Here is an 18,942-nt window from a genome sequence, read left to right on the forward strand (position 1 = left end):
CATATGCTAATTAAGATTTCATTAATGATGAAAATACCCTGCCTTTGAGGGATGCCTTGGTGAAACAGGAGGGAGATTAAAAAGACAATTACATTTCTTAAATCACCTCTCTTGTTCTCTGTGAAATACTTTGAGGCTGATTTGGTCCAATTCTACCTTTTCAAAAGGTCTCACTTGAGGGGAAATGGGAATATAAAAAGAATAATCTCCGAAAGCAAATTTAAGCTTTTCTAGCAGAGACACTGCATATAGAAAGCAACTAATGTCTTAAAACATGTTGCCTGGGTTCTTCCCCCAGAGATCTGAATCATTTGAATTTATGAAAGAAAAACAGAAACAAATTGTGTCTATGTACACGTTAGTTTGGGTTTAAAAAATAAAAAAAGATCGTTCTCCATTTCTGAACAGATTACTAACCTGGGTTTCATTTCAGTCAAACACCCAGTACTTTTACTATCAATTGCTATTTTCACTCCAGTCTCACATAACCACCTAGAGATAGTTTCAATAACACATGAGGGCATAATCACCTGGAAGTTGGACATCATTCCAGTGACAATACCAGTGTTCCTAAACCAACTTACATTAGTCAGACTTGGCAATTGATTTTGACTTTACTTTGAATTCCCTTCACTCCAAAGAGGCTCTCCAACTCCAAATACTTTGCTAGACAAGTGACTGCTTGAATGAGTGCAAAGTAACAGGCTTGTTGGTCTCTATGGCAGGCCATACATAATCACCATAGAAATATATAATTACACCTGTCAACCTCATCTTGTGTAATTGATTCAATGACTAACAATGTCAGTGGCAGGCTAAGCTTTGAGGTCTCGCTGTGAGAAAATACTCATACATGGCTAAACATCTTGGTGTCTTAATTACTTGTCATACTGCCAAGACTCCTGTGTTGTATCTATCTCCACAGCAACAGACTGGAATAGATAAAGCACATTTAGTAGTCTGAAAGTGAATTCATAACCTTGTTTTTGTTTTATGGGCCTTTTAAGAAAATCATGGCATCATCAAAAATAATCTGGTCATGAAGCCATATTTGAAAGAGCAACCTAAAATATGATTCTGTGAATTAAAAACTAGATGAATGCTTTGAAGTTTTCAAAAAAGCTCTCTAATTATGACTATCAGCAGAGAGGAGTGCTCACGCTTAAACATTTACAAAGGCCTAACATGACAAAGATTTTTCTTCATACTTATTGCCTTTTCTAAAGTTGTTCAAACACATTAAAGTTCATCAATCACAAAGAAAAAAAGCACTGGATGCTACTGGACATCGGCGATTTTTGAGGGGGTGGTTTGGGTGTCAACACCATGGCGAGGTAGAGGCTACCACATTGGGGATAAGTGTTGTTGTTGTTAGGTGCCGTCAAGTTGGTTCTGATTCTTAATGACCCTATGTACAGCAGAATAAAACACTGCCTTGCCCTGTACCATCCTCACAACATTGCTATGTTTGAGCCCATTGTTACAGCCATTCTGTCAATCCATCTCATCCAGGGTCATCCTCTTTTTCATTGACCCTCTACTTTACCAAGGATGATGTCCTTCTCCAGGGACTGGTCCCTCCTGAAAACACGTCCAAATATAGGCAAAGACTCGTCATCCTTGCTTCTATGGAACGCTCTCTCTGTACTTCCTCCAAGACAAGCGTGTTCGTTCTTCTGGCAGTATAGTCAATATTCTTGTCCAACACCATAATTCAAAGGCATCAGTTCTTCTTCGGTCTTCCTTATACATTGTCCAGCTTTCATATGCATATAAGGCAAATGAAAATACCATAGCTTTGTTCAGGCACACCTTAGTCCTCAAGGTGACATCTTTGCTTTTCAACAGTTTAAAGAGATCTTTTGCAGCAGATTTGTCCAATGCAATGCATCTTTTGATTTCTTGACTACTGCTTCCATGGGTATTGATTGTGGATCCAAGTAAAATGAACTCCTTGACAGCCTCAATTTTTTCTCCATTTATCATGATGTTGTTTACTGGTCTAGTTGTGAGGATTTTTGTTTTCTTTATGTTGAGGTGTAACCCATACTGAAGGCTGTGATCTTTGCTCTTCATCAGTAAGGACTTCAAGTCCTGTTTGGTTTCAGCAAGCAAGGTTGTGTCATCTGCATTTCGCAGGTTTTTAATGAGTCTTCCTCCAATCCTGATGCCACCTTCTTCTTCATTTGGTGCAGCTTCTTGGGTTCTTTGCTCAACATACAGATTGAATGAGTATGGTGAAAGGATACAATCCTGATGCACACCTTTCCTGATTTTAAACCATGCAGTGTCCTCTTATTCTGTTCAAACAACTGCCTCTTGGTTTGTGTATAGGTTTCTTCATGAGCACAATTAAATGTTCTGGAATTCCATTTCTTCCCAATGTTATCCATAATCTGTTATGATCCACACAGTCAAATGCTTTTGCATCAATAAAACACAGGTAAACATCTTTCTGGTATTCTCTGCTCTCAGTCAAGACCTATTTGACATCAGTAATGATATCTCCAGTGCCACATCTTCTTCTGAATCTGGCTTTACTTTCTGGCAGTTCCCTTTCGATGTACTGCTGCAACCGTTTTTTAATTATCTCCAGCATAATTTTACTTGCATGTGATACTAATAATATTGTTCAATAATCTCCACATTCCATTGGATCACCTTTCTTTGGAATAGGCAAAAATATAAATCTCTTTCAGTCGGTTGGTCAGATAGCTGTATTCCAAATTTCATGGCATAGACAAATGAGTGCTTCCAGCATTGCATACATTTGTTGAAACATCTCAACTGGTATTCTGTGAATTCCTGGAGCCTTGTTTTTTGCCAGTGCCTTAAGTGCAGCTTGAATTTCTTCCTTCAATACTATGAATTCTTGATCGTATTCTACCTCCTGAAATGGTTGAACCAATTCTTTTTAGATCACTGACTCTGTGTATTCCTTCCATCTTCTTTTGATGCTTCCTGAGTCATTCAACATTTTGCCCATAGAATCCCTTAATATTGTAACTCGAGGCTTGAATTTTTCTTCAGTTCTTTCAGCTTGAGAGACGCTGAGCGTGTTCTTCCTTTTTGGTTTTCTAACTCTAGGTCTTTGCACATGTAATTATATACTCTATTTTGTCTTCTCGAGCCACCCTTTGAAATCTTCTGTTCAGCCCTTTTACTTTATCAACCATAACCCAGTACCCAGTGCTGTCGAATCGATTCCGACTCATAGCGACCCTATAGGACAGAGTAGAACTGCCCCACAGAGTTTCCAAGGAGCGCCTGGCAGATTCGAACTGCTGACACTTTGGTTAGCACCCGTAGCACTTAACCACTCTGCCACCAGGGTTTCCTTATCAACCATAATTACCTGTAATGCAAATGGTGAGTCACATGGCTACTGTGTATCAAAAACACAAGATAGTTTTGAAATATGACAAATTACATCCTGTAACTAGTGCACAAAAATACAGTGCCTAATTGAAAATTGTCAAGAAGCAATTCACCACAATTGAGTGTGGCTGGAGCACTTTAGGCATTTCCTTTTTCCTGGGTTAGAGTTCTAAGTGACCCTCTTCCCTGAACACAGATCTGCATCTCAGAACCTCACCATTCAAATGAAACATCAAGCCACGTTGGCCAGTTTTAGAGGAAATAATGAAGAAGAGAGGCATTTGCCCTAGTCAGGCTAATGCTTATTCATCTTCCTCAGAACGTATACACTAGAAAACCAGATCCAGTCAGTGCCCGGGAATATGATCAATCAAATTCAAGCCTCAGTTTACCCAAGGTTAAATAACTTTTGGTATTCCTCCCAGATGCAAAGTTAACTTCCTCAAACTCATTCTCTACTGGTCTTGTATTTCTCTTTAACAAGCTGTGTTTTGTGTTAACCATGTTCAGGCAACTGCCTTCCAAGGTTACCTAAGTCCATTTATTCATTAATTCATGTATTCAACTTATTTATTGAGTATTTAGTGTATGCCAAGCATTATGTTAGGTGTTGGGATAGAATAAGAGAGAATGTGTATTATAAGAGTATGTAAGAGTGGCACTAGCCCAGAATTGGATGTTCCGAAGGAGATGACACGTAAACTGAGTCTTGTAGGATGAGTAGAAAATTAACCTGGTGGAGGCTGTGGGGGTGAGGGGGATGCAGTTACGGGATACAAAGGCACAGAGATGAGGTAAAATATGGCTAAAGCATGAAATTATATATAGAATATGATATATAATATGTATATACATGTATGTATATAATTTTGTTTATCCATCAGTTGCCTGTTAATTTTTTGTTGGATGGCAAACTTTGTGAAGTTTACCTTTTCAAGTGCTAGATATTTTTATTTTCCTGTAGATATTCTTGAGCTTTGTTCTGGGATACAATTACATTAGTTGGAAAGAGGTGATCCTTTTAAATCTTGCTCTTTATCCTTGTTAGGCTAATTTTACCCAACTTTTTTTTTTTAAGAGGTAGATAAAACCCTTCTGAGTACTCTCTCAAATGACCCATGAATTGTGAGGTTCTCTACTCTGTCTAGTGAGAACAGGAACTAGTCCAGTCTGTGTGAGCCTAGACACCTCCCTCCTTGTGTCACAGCCTAGAAGTTCTCTTCAGGCAGTACAGTGGGGCAATTATAGAGTTCACCTAATTTCTTTTCTATGACACAGAGTTCACTGTCCTTCATCATCTGATGTCCTGTATCTTGAAAACCATTGTTCTGTCTGGTTCTAATGTTTTTGGGGGCCAGAGGGTAAATCTGGTCCCTGTTATCCTCTTGGTTAGAAGCAGAAAACTTCCATCAGTATCACTTTTCACCCAAACTCATGTTTGAATTTTATGAAGTGTAATGACTCCTTTCCCAACTTCATTTCTTTTTTGGCCAGACAAAGAGAAATTTGTCTGAATGAGCTTGTTTTTATATCACTTTACAGCTTATAAGAATTTACATACACACACACACACGTTTTCTCTTTTGATTTTCACAGCATCCTTTTGAGTTAGATGGCAGTAGTATCCCCATGTTACAGATAAAGAAACTGAAGCTTTGAGAGCTTGTTTAAGTGACTTTTCCTAAGTCACATAGCCACTATGTGGGGGAGAGCTCAAATCTTCTATGGCTGGATCCCGTGCTTTTTATCACTACGCCATATGAACTGTCAACTTCTGAGGCAATGAGTTCAAAACGACCCTCTTCCTTTTGCCTGTCATTATCCCACTCCTCCCCCAAGAGAAGCAACGATGATATGATTGATCGTATTCCCGGGCACTGACGGGATCTGGTTTTCTAGTGTATACGTTCTGAGGAAGATGAATAAGCATTAGCCTGACTAGGGCAAATGCCTCTCTTCTTCACTATTTCCTCTAAAACTGGCCAACCTGGCTTGATGTTTCATTTGAATGGTGAGGTTCTGAGATACAGATCTGGATTCGGGGAAGAGGGTCACTTAGAACTCTAACCCAGGAAAAAGGAAATGCCTAAAGTGCTCCAGCCACACTCAATTGACTTTTGCATTGCAGTTTAAAGCTCAAATCCCAGGTAATGATAAATCATTACTTTGTTTTCCCTGCTTTGTCTTGCATCTAGATATCTCTCAGGGACCTTATGGAAAGAAAGAGTGGTTAGGCCAAGGTTCATAAAGTTCATGGGGTCCTCTAGCCACATACCTTCCTAATAGTACCTCAGTGTTAGCACAATACCCTCCATTAAAACCCAATATCAACATTCCTGACCAGAGACAGCAAGACTGGCTTAGCTTGAGGTCCTTCCTTGTGATTGGTATTTATCTCTATAATGCACTAATTTTTTCCTTCAGTCTCTGCAGATCTTCTGGCTCCATATTGACTTGATTTCAGACTTCCAATCTTCCCTTATCTTTGGGTGCTTTCATACTGCTCATTCTTGTTTATATCTGGCTTCTGCCCAGGAGTGGATTACCTAATAGGCAAGGTAAGCATGGTGCTTACCTTGCTTACCAGATCATACTTGTGCTTACTTAATAATCTGTAGATGTGATGAAACCCATGTGAAACTGTTCACTACAGATTAGCAAGTAAGTACAAGTAAGCCTGTGCTTACCTTGCTTGCTGGGTCATCCACCCCTGTCAGGGATTGTAAATTTTGTAAGAGGCTTTGATTCTGTAGAAAGGTGCTATGGGGTTGGGAGAGAGACAGATGCCAGTCATACCTAGAAGCAGAGTCTTTGATGTGGTGAAAAAATGTGAAATTGTTCACTAAAGATGATCTGGTAAGCAAGGTAAGCACTGTGTTTACCTTGCCTCTTGGATAATCTGCCCCTGCTTCTGCCCTTTGGTTGGTCCTGACCTTTATTTTCTGCATGCCCTGACTCTGGCTTTTCTACTCACTTGAGATCCACAGCTTTATTCTTACCTTTAGTGTCTGAATTCACCACTACTCTGAATTAACTAGCAGCTTCTAGACTTGTGACTTTGTTTAGCCTGTCACCTATGACCAAGCTCAGTGATCAGTCCATTCCTATACTTCTTCTACCTCTTAGCTTCACTCTGATCCCATCTCTTCTGGTCCTTGTTTTTCACACTAATGTCAAAACTTTTGGAAGTTCTTCAGAGATAGATTATACTGGACCAGGCAGTTAGCTCAGTATTGTACAGGGCTGCAAATTCATTCCACTTCGAACCCCTACTGAGAATCTGCATTTCTAATAAGTTCTCTGCTGAAAATTTGCATTTCTAACAAGTTCCCAGGGAGTTGTACATAAGAATCACCTGGGGATCTTGTTAAAATGTAGATTCTGATTCAGTATATCTGGGGTAGAAATGCAAATTCTCAGCAGGGATTTGAACCGGAAGGAACCCAGTTTGAAGCCCTGATATTGTATCATTGAAGCCAAGGTCAGATAATTAATCTTTATTTGAGCCACCTGGCCCCATGTGCCCCACTGATCCTAGGGAGAACAGAAAGTGTGTGGGTTAAATCATAGAAACCTACCTCACTATTGAGTGTACATGTTTGAGTGACTTTGGATCATCAGTATCATCACACTACAAAAATTAGTTACAGAAATGACACATACAAATGAGTTTGAGCCTTGTCTAGAGAATGCTTATGCTGAAGCCACCTTTTAAATCCCAGCATAAACATTTTGTACATGAGGGACTTCTGCTCAAGGAAAACGCCTCTGGGATCTGAGAGAGAGACATAAATTCCCTAAACCAGATTGCTGAAAGTATTGGAACATGCTGTCCTTTCAATATTAAAGAAGCATGACTTTGATCATGATTGTTTTCATTATGAATGATTATTTCTATTACACCATCCCTCTAAGGAATGGTACGAAAGGACTTCCTGAATCTTCTAATATCTATTTCTAGATCTCATCAATGAAATGAATAGATACACAGGTTTTCTAATTAGCTGGAAGAAGACCAATATTGCCCTTAATGATACTTCTGGAACAGGAAGGAAATTATTTTCCAACAATGATATGGAGTATGTTCTTGCTTAGAATGTAGTATTTATTACTGCAGAAAATATAATTCTTCTTTTTTACAACATCGTTAAGTGAGCCCTGAAGGAAGGGACATTACTGATTGATGGCAAACATAAACATTAGGAAAGTATTCTCCAAGGGTACTATGCATTCTAATTGTCCAGTTACCAGTTAAGTCACAAATAAGATCTTGCTTTGTTCCATGATGTCATTGTGAATAAGAGTATGACTGCTGGTTTAACAGGCAATAATGTATGTTGCAAAGCAAATGGATTTAAAAAATAAGAAATTAAGATTTTGTCTTAGTTATCTAGCACTGCCATAACAGAAATACCACAAGTGGATGGCTTTAACAAAGAGAAATTTATTTTCTCACAGTCTAGTAAGTTACAAGTCCAAATTCAGGGTCTTGGCTTCAAGGAAAGGCTTTCTCTCTCTGTCGGCTTTGGAGGAAGGCCCTTGTCCTCAATCTTCTCATGGTCAAGGAACTTCTCAGGCACAGGGACCCGGGGCCCGAGGGACACGCTCTGCTCCTGGTCCTGCTTTCTTGGTGGTATGAGGACCCCAACTCCCTTCTTGCTTCCCTTTCCTTTTATCTCTTGAGAGATGAAAGGTGGTGCAAGCCATGTCCCAGGGAAAATCCTTTTACATTGGACCAGGAATGTTGCCTGAACAAGGGTGTTACATCCCACCCTAATCCTCTTTAACCACAGGCAGAGATTATGATTTATAACACATAGGAAAATCACAAAATAGAGGACAACTACATATGGCCTAACCAAGCTGACACATATTTTGGGGGGACACAATTCAACCCATTACAGATTTCATCTAGTTCTTTGATGAAGGGCTAATACAAATTATTTATCTTCTATATTTAGGATCTCATTCTATTCCTTCAGTCTACAAAACTTTAACAATTATTGTTGATTTTAGAGAGCTTCAGGTTCTCTATTGGTCAAAGAGAAAATAGACTCCCTGAAGGATTATGGGATATATTTTTATCAGAGGAGCCAGTTTTTGGACTTAATGTAGTGCCTTTTGACCAGTCACTTAATCTTACTCATAGTCTCCATTTTCTCACCTGCAATAGTAAAACAGAAATAATAATATAGGGCTGATGTAAGTGTGCTAGATAAGCTTTCATTTGCCCCACCAGATGTATTCTTCCTGCTTCTTCACTCTGCTTTGTGACCCAGGAAGCTAATTTGTATGGGCTGCATCCATGAACTCCCTTGATTTTGGGCTTCCAGTGCATTCATTCAGTGGAAGGCAATGGCAGGAGGTATGAGGTCAGCAAGAGAATGAGGTCAAGGCATTTATTCCCCCTAGCTCCCTCCCTGCTGGGTCATCCTAGGTTGGCTGCATCCTTTTACTTAGAGTTAAGGTCCCTTTACCTCCTGTCTGATGGCTATCCCCAAACAGTTACGCTCTATTCATTTCCCTCGGCCCTTCAGGCTGAGGTGCCTAGGAGCCTAGTAGTGATAATGTCTACCACATAGGAGTGCTGCAACATCACTTATTGGTTTCCTTTTAACCTTGTGACAAACCTTTGTAAATAGTTCCTTTATTAAATTCTCCTCAATTACCTAGACTGAGCATGCCACCAATTTCCTGAAATCACCATGATTGATACTCTGGGTTACAGGTTGTTTGGGGAACTAAATGCAATATCACATATAACCAAAAAAAAAAAAAACCCTATGTAATAGCTATTTTTTTACACTGTTAAAGCTGTTGAACATGGCTACATTCTGCACATGAAAATTTTGGTAACCTAGCTGTACTTCATATGAATGTCAGTGAAAATTCTAAAAGAACCCCTCTCTCTAGTCCAATGCACACGGAAGCGAGTAGAAGTAAATATCCGAATTGTGTTGACATTCCAAATGCTGGTACCAAGAACACTGATGGGAGCAGCCACCAGATAGGTAATTTCAATGGAGAAACAAAACTCTAGAGCTGGAATAAAAACTCACTAGATGAGCTCAATAAATAAAAAAACCAAACCTGTTGCTGTCAAGTCGATCTGACTCACAGTAACACTATAGGACACAGTAGAACTGCTCCGTAGGGTTTCCAAGGAGTGGCTGATAGATTTAAACTGCTGACCTTTTGGTAAGCAGATGTAGCTCTTAACCACTGCACCACCAGGGATAGATAAATATAATCACTCAATCCAACGAACAGGGAGAAAAAAGATTGAAAAATAATGAACTTAACCTCAGAGGCCTGTGGAACAACAGGAAGAAGTTCAGCAAAAGTATAATTTTAATCCCAGAAAAGGGAGAAGGAAAAGTTATTTAGACAAATAATGGCCAAAAACTTCCCAAATGTGGAGAAAAACATAATTTACAGATCCAAGAAACTCAACAAACTCCAAGCAGCCATATCATGACTAATCAGCTGAAACCCTAATACAAGGAGAAAATCTTGAAAGAAGGAATTAAAAAAAAAAAAAGATGTATTTCATAAAAAAAAAAAAAAATTTTTGTCATACAGGGGAACAAATATATGGTTAACAGCTTACTTCACATCAGAAATGATAGCAACCACTGAAACGACATATTCAAACTCCTGAAGGTAAAACAAAAAAACTGTCAATCGAGAATTCTATATCCAGGAAATCTATCCTTCAAAAATGAAGGGGCAGTTAAGATAAATAAAAATTAAGTGAGTTCATTACCACAGGCCTACAATGAATGAAATGCTAAAGAAAATTCTTTCATCTGAAAGGAAATTAACATTCAATGGCAATTTAAACATACAAGAAGGAATGAAGAGCATCGGAAATGGCAAATATGAGAGTAAATATAAAAGCCTGTTTTTTTTTTCTCCGCAGGCATATGACTGTTTAAAGCAAATATTATTATATTCTATTGATGGGTTTATAATATATATAAATATAATTGTGTGTGTGTGTGAGAGAGAGAGAGAATAAAAAGATAGGAAAGAAATATACTGTTGCAAGGCTTCTATGTTTTACCTGAAGTAATTCAATATTAAATTTATGTAAACTGTGTTAAGTTTAAGATGCATATTGTAAACTTTAGCACAACTGAAAAAATAGTGCAAAGAGATATAAATAGAATGCCAATAGAATAATTAAATAACACACTAAAAATGTACTTTATTAGCAAGAAAGAAAGAACAGAGGAACAAAAAGAGATGAGACAATTAAAAAACAAATAGTAAAGTTCAAGCCTAAATACAACCATATCAATCATTACATTAAATGTAAATAGATAGACTAAGCCCACCAATAAAATGGCAGATTGTCAGATTGAATTTAAGGGAAAAAAAAAAAACATGCTGTGAAACAAGTACACTAAAAGCAAAAGACTGGAAAAAATATGCCATGAAAATAGTAAGTGTAAGAAAATTTATGCTACATTAACATCAGACAAAATAAACTTTGAAGGCAAAGAGTATTAATAGTCAAACAGAAAAACTTCACAATGACAAAAGAGTCAGTATATCAGAAATATAATAATAATTATAAACACATGTGAGCCTTAAAAACAAAGGATTGACTGCACAGTGGCATGAGGGAACATTTTGAGGTGAAGGAAATGTTCTGTAGTATGATTGTGATGATAGTTATGTGACTATATACATTTATCAAAACTTATCAAATTGTTTGTTTAAAACTGATAAATATTAATGCATATGATTTACACCTTAAAAACACTGAAATGAAAAGCAAATAATAATAATTTGGTATAAACATAATAATGCATATGGGAATGTAAGTTAGCCTTAAATGTACACCCTAGGGGCAGTTAGTTTACATTTGAAGTATCCTAATCAGGAATCCACACTCCAGGGGAGACAGTGTTTGAAGGACCCTAATCAGAATTCCACACCCCTTACGTGGCTAAGGCAAGTGCTTTTAAAATCTTATCCAAATGTGCACCCAAGTGTTCATTATTTAACATAAGGGCTGTTAGAAATAATTAAATATTTTTGTGGGGAAATTAATCATGTTCAAGAAAGATTAAACAGGTACCTTGACATGAACAAGGTATAAAAATCTGGCAAATCTGTCAGCTTAATACCTATGAACACCATGCTGAATACATTTATTCCTCCGCTTAGAACTCTGCCACAATTCCACCTAGAAAATTGGTTTACCATGCCACCAGAATATTGGTTGTATCCTCCTCTGAATGAACGTTCCATGCGAAGCGCTTGTTGGAATGTCTGCAAGGACAGAGAATGGGGTACTATATTGGTTCTGCTGCCTGCTTGCTAGTAAATATCTACTTGTGTGCCAGAATTCAGGCTGAAACTTGCTATCAGTGTTATATCCCACCTGGTAGCGAAGTTTTTGGTAGGGGGCATAACTCCTCCCCCCACTATCATCTCCAATTGTCAGAAGCTAATGATATTATGAATAGCCATATTTTCTTAAATCATTTCACAGCAGCACCCCATTTTGTCCAGAAGAAGACCTCGTGTTCCTTCTTTGCTACTATAACTCAGGTAGTTTAAAACAGATTAAGTTTCTATCAATAGATGTAATACACATTAATGGAATGAAAGGAAAAAAAAAGTCATCTTAATGATACCAATAAAGCATCTGACAAATTCCAACACCCTTTAATGATAAACTAGGAGTAGAAGGGAACTTCCTCAATATAATATAGACCATATGTGAAAAACCCATAGCTCACATCATACTTAATGCTGAAAGACTGAACTTTTTTTCCCTAAGATGAGGACTAAGACAAGGATGTCTACTTTCACCACTTCTGTTCAACATAGTACTGGATATTATAGCTGTAACAATTAGACAAGAAAAAGAAATAGAACGCATCCAAATTGGAAAGGATGACCTTCCACGGATGACATGATCTTATATCTAAAAACACTGAAGAATTCACAAAAAGCCTGTTAGAGCTAATAATCAATTCAGAAAAGTTACAGAATACAAAATCAACACAAAAGAATCAGTTGTATTTCTATATATTGGCAATAAACAACCCAAAATAGAAATTAAAAAAACAATCCATTTTCAATAGCATCTACAAAAATAAAATACTTAGGAATAAATTTAACCAAGGAGGTATGCAACTTGTACACTGAAGCCTACAAAACATTGCTGAAAGAAATTAAAGAAGACCTAAATAAAGGGAAAGAAATCCTGTGTTCACAGACTGAAAGAGTTAATATTATTAAGATGACAATACTATGCAAAACAGTCTACAGATTCAAAACAATGCCCATCAAAATTTGAACAGTCTTTTTTGTAGAAATGGAAAAATCCACCCTAAAATTCATATGTAATTGCAAAAAAAAAAAAAAAAAAAAAAAGACTGTTGCCATCAAGTTGATTCCAACTCATAGCAACCCTGTAGGACAGAGTAGAACTGCCCCATAGAGTTTTCAAGGAGCAGCGGGTGGATTCAAACTGCTGACCTTTTGGTTAGCAGCCAACCACTTAACCACTGTGCCACCAAAGCTCCATATAATTTCAAGGGACTCAGAATATACAACAAATCTATCTTGAAAAATAAAAACAAATATGGAGGACTCAAACTTCCTGATTTAAAAGTTTACTACAAGCTACAGCAATCAAAGCAGTGTGGTACCGGCATAAGGATAGACATATCAACCAAAGAAATAGAATTGAGAGCCCGGAAAAAAACCCATACATTTGTGGCCAATTGATTTTTGACAAGGGTGCCAAATTCATTCAATGAGGGAAATAATAATCTCTTTAACAAATGGCGTTGGGACAACTGATCTCACATGCCAAAGAACAAAGTTGGATCCATATGTCTCACCATATACAAAATTAATTCAAAATGGATCGAAGACCTAATTTTAAGAGCTAAAATTACAAAACTCTTAGAAAAAATATATAGGGGAAAATCTTCATGACCTTGAATTTGGCAATGGTTTCTCAAATATTACACGAATAACCCAGGCAACAACAACAAAAAATAATAATAAATTTTGGACTTCATTAAAATTAAAAACTTCTGTGCATCAAAAGGCACTGTCAAGAGTGTGGAAAAACAACTCACAGAATGGGAGAAAAGATTTGTAAATCGTATGCCTGGTAAGAGTCTAGTAACAAGAACGTATAAAAATTCCTCAACTCAACAACAAAAAGACAAACATCTCAATCAAAAAATTGGCAGAGAATGTGAATATACATTTCACCAAAGAAAAAATACAAATAGTCAACAAACGCATGAAATGATACTCAGCATCATTAGTCCTTAGAGAAATGCAAATAAAAACACAAATTCAAGAATCTCAGCAAACCCCAAATAGGGTAAATACAAATAAAACCACTCCTAGGTATATTATACCTAAGCTACTGAAAAACAAAATATAAAGAGAAAATCTTGAAAGCAGTCAGAGAAAATTGACACATTCCAAAACCAAACCAAATCCATTGCCGTGGAGTCGATTCTGACTCATAGCGACCCTATAGGACATTACATGCAGGGAAATAATGTTTTAAAAAGCCATTAACTTCTCATTTAGAAACAATGGAGGCCAGAAGAAAGTGGAACAACATCTTTAATGTGCTGAAAGAAAACAATGTCAACCCATAATTTCATATCCAATGAAAATATCCTTCAAGAATAAAGATAAATATAAAATATTTCAGGATAAAATAAAAGTAAAAGACTCCACTGTCAGCACACCCACACTATAAGAAATGGTAAAAGGGAGGTGGGGCCAAGATGGCGGAGTAGTCAGACACTTCCAGTGAACACTCTTACAACAAAGACCAAAAAAACAAGTGAAACGATTGTATTTATGATAATTTTTTAGAAGCCTTAAACATCAAAGACAAAGTTAGATTGTGCTGGACGTCCTAGCCAGAGCAATTAGGCTAGATAAAGAAATAAAGGGCATCCACATTGGTGAGGAAGAAGTGAAAGTATCTCTATTTGCACATGACATGCTCTTATACACAGAAAACCCTAAAGAATCCTCAAGAAAACTACTGAAACTAACAGAAGAGTTCAGCAGAGTATCAGGATACAAGATCAACATACAAAAATCAGTTGGATTCCTCTATACCAACAAAAAGAACATTGAAGAGGAAATCACAAAATCAATACCATTTACAGTAGCCCCGAAGAAGATAAAATACTTAGGAATAAATCTTACTAGAGATGTGAAAGACCTATATAAAGAAAACTACAAGACACTGCTACAAGAAACCAAAAGAGACCTACATAAGTGGGGAAACATACCTTGCTCGTGGATAGGAAGACTCAACATTGTAAAAATGTCTGTTCTACCTAAAACGATCTATAGATACAATGCAATTCTGATCCAAATTCTAATGACATTTTTTAATGAGATGGAGACACAAATCACCAACTTCATATGCAAGGGAAAGAGGCCCCGGATAAGTAAAGCATTACTGAAAAAAGAAGAACTAAGTGGGAGGCCTCACTCTACCTATTTTAGCACCTATTATACCACCACAGTAGTCAAAACAGCCTGGTACTGGTACAACAACAGATACACAGACCAACGGAACAGAATTGGGAATCCAGACAAAAATCCATCCACATATGAGCAGCTGATATTTGACAAAGGCCCAAAGTCAGTTAAATGGGGAAAAGACAGTCTGTTTAACAAATGGTGCTGGCATAACTGGATATCCATCTGAAAAAAATGAAACAAGACCCATACCTCACACCATGCACAAAAATTAACTCAAAATGGAGAACGGGAACCAGACAAGGATGCCCTTTATCACCGCTCTTATTCAACAGTGTGCTAGAAGTCCTAGCCAGAGCAATTAGGCTAGACAAAGAAATAAAGGGCATCCGGATTGGCAAGGAGGAAGTAAAATTATCTCTATTTGCAGATGACATGATCTTATACACAGAAAACCCTAAGGAATCCTCCAGAAAACTACTGAAACTAATAGAAGACTTTGACAGAGTCTCAGGTTATAAGATAAACATACAAAAATCACTTGGATTCCCCTACATCAACAAAAAGAACATCGAAGAGGAAATCACCAAATCAATACCATTCACAGTAGCCCCCAAGAAGATAAAATATTTAGGAATAATTCTTACCAAAGATGTAAAAGACCTATACAAAGAAAACTACAAAGCACTACTACAAGAAATTAAAAAGGACCTACTTAAGTGGAAAAACATACCTTGCTCATGGATAGGAAGACTTAACATAGTAAAAATGTCTATTCTACCAAAAGCCATCTATACATACAATGCACTTCCGATCCAAATTCCAATGTCATTTTTTAATGCGATAGAGAAACAAATCACCAACTTCATAAGGAAGGGAAAGAAGCCTCGGATAAGCAAAGCTTTACTGAAAAAGAAGAAGAAAGTGGGAGGCCTCACTCTACCTGATTTTAGAACCTATTATACAGCCACAGTAGTCAAAACAGCCTGGTACTGGTACAACAACAGGCACATAGACCAGTGGAACAGAATTAAGAACCCAGATATAAATCCATCCACATATGAGCAGCTGATATTTGACAAAGGCCCAAAGTCAGTTAAATGGGGAAAAGACAGTCTGTTTAACAAATGGTGCTGGCATAACTGGATATCCATTTGCAAAAAAATGAAACAGGACCCATACCTCACACCATGCACAAAAACTAACTCCAAGTGGATCAAAGACCTAAACATAAAGACTAAAACGATAAAGATCATGGAAGAAAAAATAGGGACAACCTTAGGAGCCCTAATACAAGGCATAAACAGAACACAAAACATTACCAAAAATGACGAAGAGAAACCAGATAACTGGGAGCTCCTAAAAATCAAACACCTATGCTCATCTAAAGACTTCACCAAAAGAGTAAAAAGACCACCTACAGACTGGGAAAGAATTTTCAGCTATGACATCTCCGACCAGCGCCTGATCTCTAAAATCTATATGATTCTGTCAAAACTCAAGCACAAAAAGACAAACAACCCAATCAAGAAGTGGGCAAAGGATATGAACACACACTTCACTAAAGAAGATATTCAGGCAGCTAACAGATACGTGAGAAAATGCTCTCCATCATTGGCCATTAGAGAAATGCAAATTAAAACTACGATGAGATTCCATCTCACTCCAGCAAGGCTGGCATTAATCCAAAAAACACAAAATAATAAATGTTGGAGAGGCTGCAGAGAGATTGGAACTCTTATACACTGCTGGTGGGAATGTAAAATGGTACAACCACTTTGGAAATCTATCTGGCGTTATCTTAAATAGTTAGAAATAGAACTACCATAAAACCCAGAAATCCCACTCCTTGGAATATACCCTAGAGAAATAAGAGCCTTCACACAAACAGATATATGCACACCCATGTTTATTGCAGCTCTGTTTACAATAGCAAAACCTGGAAGCAACCAAGGTATCCATCAATGGATGAATGGTTGAATGAATTGTGGTATATTCACACAATGGAATACTACGCATTGATAAAGAACAGTGACGAATCTGTGAAACATTTCATAACATGGAGGAACCTGGAAGGCATTATGCTGAGCGAAATTAGTCAGAGGCAAAAGGACAAATATTGTATAAGACCACTATTATAAGATCTTGAGAAATAGTATAAACTGAGAAGAACACATACTTTTGTGGTTATGAGGGGGGAGGGAGGAAGGGTGGGAGAGGGTTATTTACTGATTAATTAGTAGACAAGAACTGCTTTAGGTGAAGGGAAGGACAATACTCAATACATGGAAGGTCAGCTCAACTGCACTGGACCAAAAGAAAAGAAGTTTCCGGGAGAAACTGAATGCTTCAAAGGTCAGCGGGGACCATGGTTTAAGGGGACTTCTAAGTCAATTGGCAAAATAATTCTATTATGAAAACATTCTGCATCCCACTTTGAAATGTGGCGTCTTGGGTCTTAAATGCTAACAAGCGGCCATCTAAGATGCATCAATTGGTCTCAACCCACCTGGATCAAAGGAGAATGAAGAACACCAAGGTCACACGATAACTAAGAGTCCAGGAGACAGAAAGGGCCACATGAACCAGAGACCTATATCATCCTGAGACCAGAAGAACTAGTTGGTGCCCGGCCACAACCGATGACTACCCTGACAGGGAGCACAACAGAGAACCCCTGAGGGAGCAGAAGATCAGTGGGATGCAGACCCCAAATTCTCACAAAAAGACCATACTTAAAGGTCTGACTGTGACTAGAGGAATCCTGGCGGTCATGGTCCCCAAACCTTCTGTTGGCCCAGGACAGGAACCATCCCCGAAGACAACTCATCAGACATGAAAGGGACTGGTCAGTGGGTAGGAGAGAGATGCTGATGAAGAGTGAGCTAATTATATCAGGCGGACACTTGAGACTGTGTTGGCATCTCCTGTCTGGAGGGGGGATGGGAGGATAGAGAGACTTGGAAACTGGCAAAATTGTCACAAAAGGAGAGACTGGAAGGACTGACTCATTAAGCGGAGAGCAAGTGGGAGTACGGAGTAAGGTGTATATAAACTTATATGTGACAGTCTGACTTGATTTGTAAACGTTCACTTGAAGCTCAATAAAAGTTAATAATAAAAAAAAATTAACTCAAAATGGATCAAACACCTAAATATAAAATCTAAAATGGTAAAGACCATGGAAGAAAAAACAGGGACAACATGAGGAGCCCTAATACATGGTATAAACAGAATACAAAACATTACTAACAATGCACAAACACCAGAAGAGAAACTAGATAACTGGGAACTCCTAAAAATCAAACACCTGTGCTCATCCAAAGACTTCACCAAAAGAGTAAAAAGATTACCTACAGACTGGGAAATAGTTCTTAGCTATGACATTTATGATCAGCATCTGATCTCTAAAATCTACATGATACTGCAGAAACTCAACAACAAAAACACAAATAACCCAATTAAAAAATGGGCAAAGGATAGGAACAGGCACTTTGCCAAAGAAGACATTCAGTCAGCTAACAGATACCTGAGGAAATGCTCACGGTCATTAGCCATTAGAGAAATGGCTAATTAATCCAAAAAAATACAAAATAATAAATGTTGGAGAGGTTGTGGAGAAACTGGAACACTTATACACTGCTGGTGGGAATGTATAATGGTACAACCACTTTGGAAATCGATTTTGCACTTCCTTAAAAAGCTAGAAATAGAACTACCGTAGGATCAAGCAATCCCACTCCTTGAAATATATCCTAGAGAAATTAGAGCATTTACACTAACATATATATGCACACCTATGTTCACTGCAGCTTTGTTTACAATAACAAAAAGATGGAAATAACCAAGGTGCCCATCAACGGATGAACGGATAAATAAATTGTGGTCTATTTACACAATGGAATACGACACTTTGATAAATAACAATGATGAATCCATGACACATTTCATAACATGGAGGAATTTGGAAAGCATTATGCTGAGTGAAATTAGTTGGTTGCAAAAGGGCAAATAATGTACGAGACCACTATTATAAGAACTCGAGAAATAGCTTAAACAGACAAG

At 37.7% G+C, this 18,942-nt stretch overlaps 1 long non-coding RNA gene across 2 annotated transcripts in view; it reads right to left on the minus strand.

Moving 5' to 3' along the window:
- LOC126069500 (uncharacterized) overlaps positions 1-18,942 on the minus strand; it is a 1,199,210-nt gene that overhangs the window by 369,469 nt on the left and 810,799 nt on the right. The window contains exon 1 of one of the 2 annotated variants that reach the window (XR_007515933.1): positions 15,834-15,866. The exons of the other annotated variant lie outside the window; for it this stretch is intronic. This is a non-coding gene — a long non-coding RNA (uncharacterized LOC126069500). Of the gene's footprint in view, positions 1-15,833; positions 15,867-18,942 lie in introns of those variants that run through there. 2 annotated transcript variants of the gene reach the window in all.

The sequence above is a fragment of the Elephas maximus genome, chromosome X (assembly GCF_024166365.1).
Source record: "Elephas maximus indicus isolate mEleMax1 chromosome X, mEleMax1 primary haplotype, whole genome shotgun sequence".
NCBI classification, from domain to species: Eukaryota; Metazoa; Chordata; class Mammalia; order Proboscidea; family Elephantidae; genus Elephas; species Elephas maximus.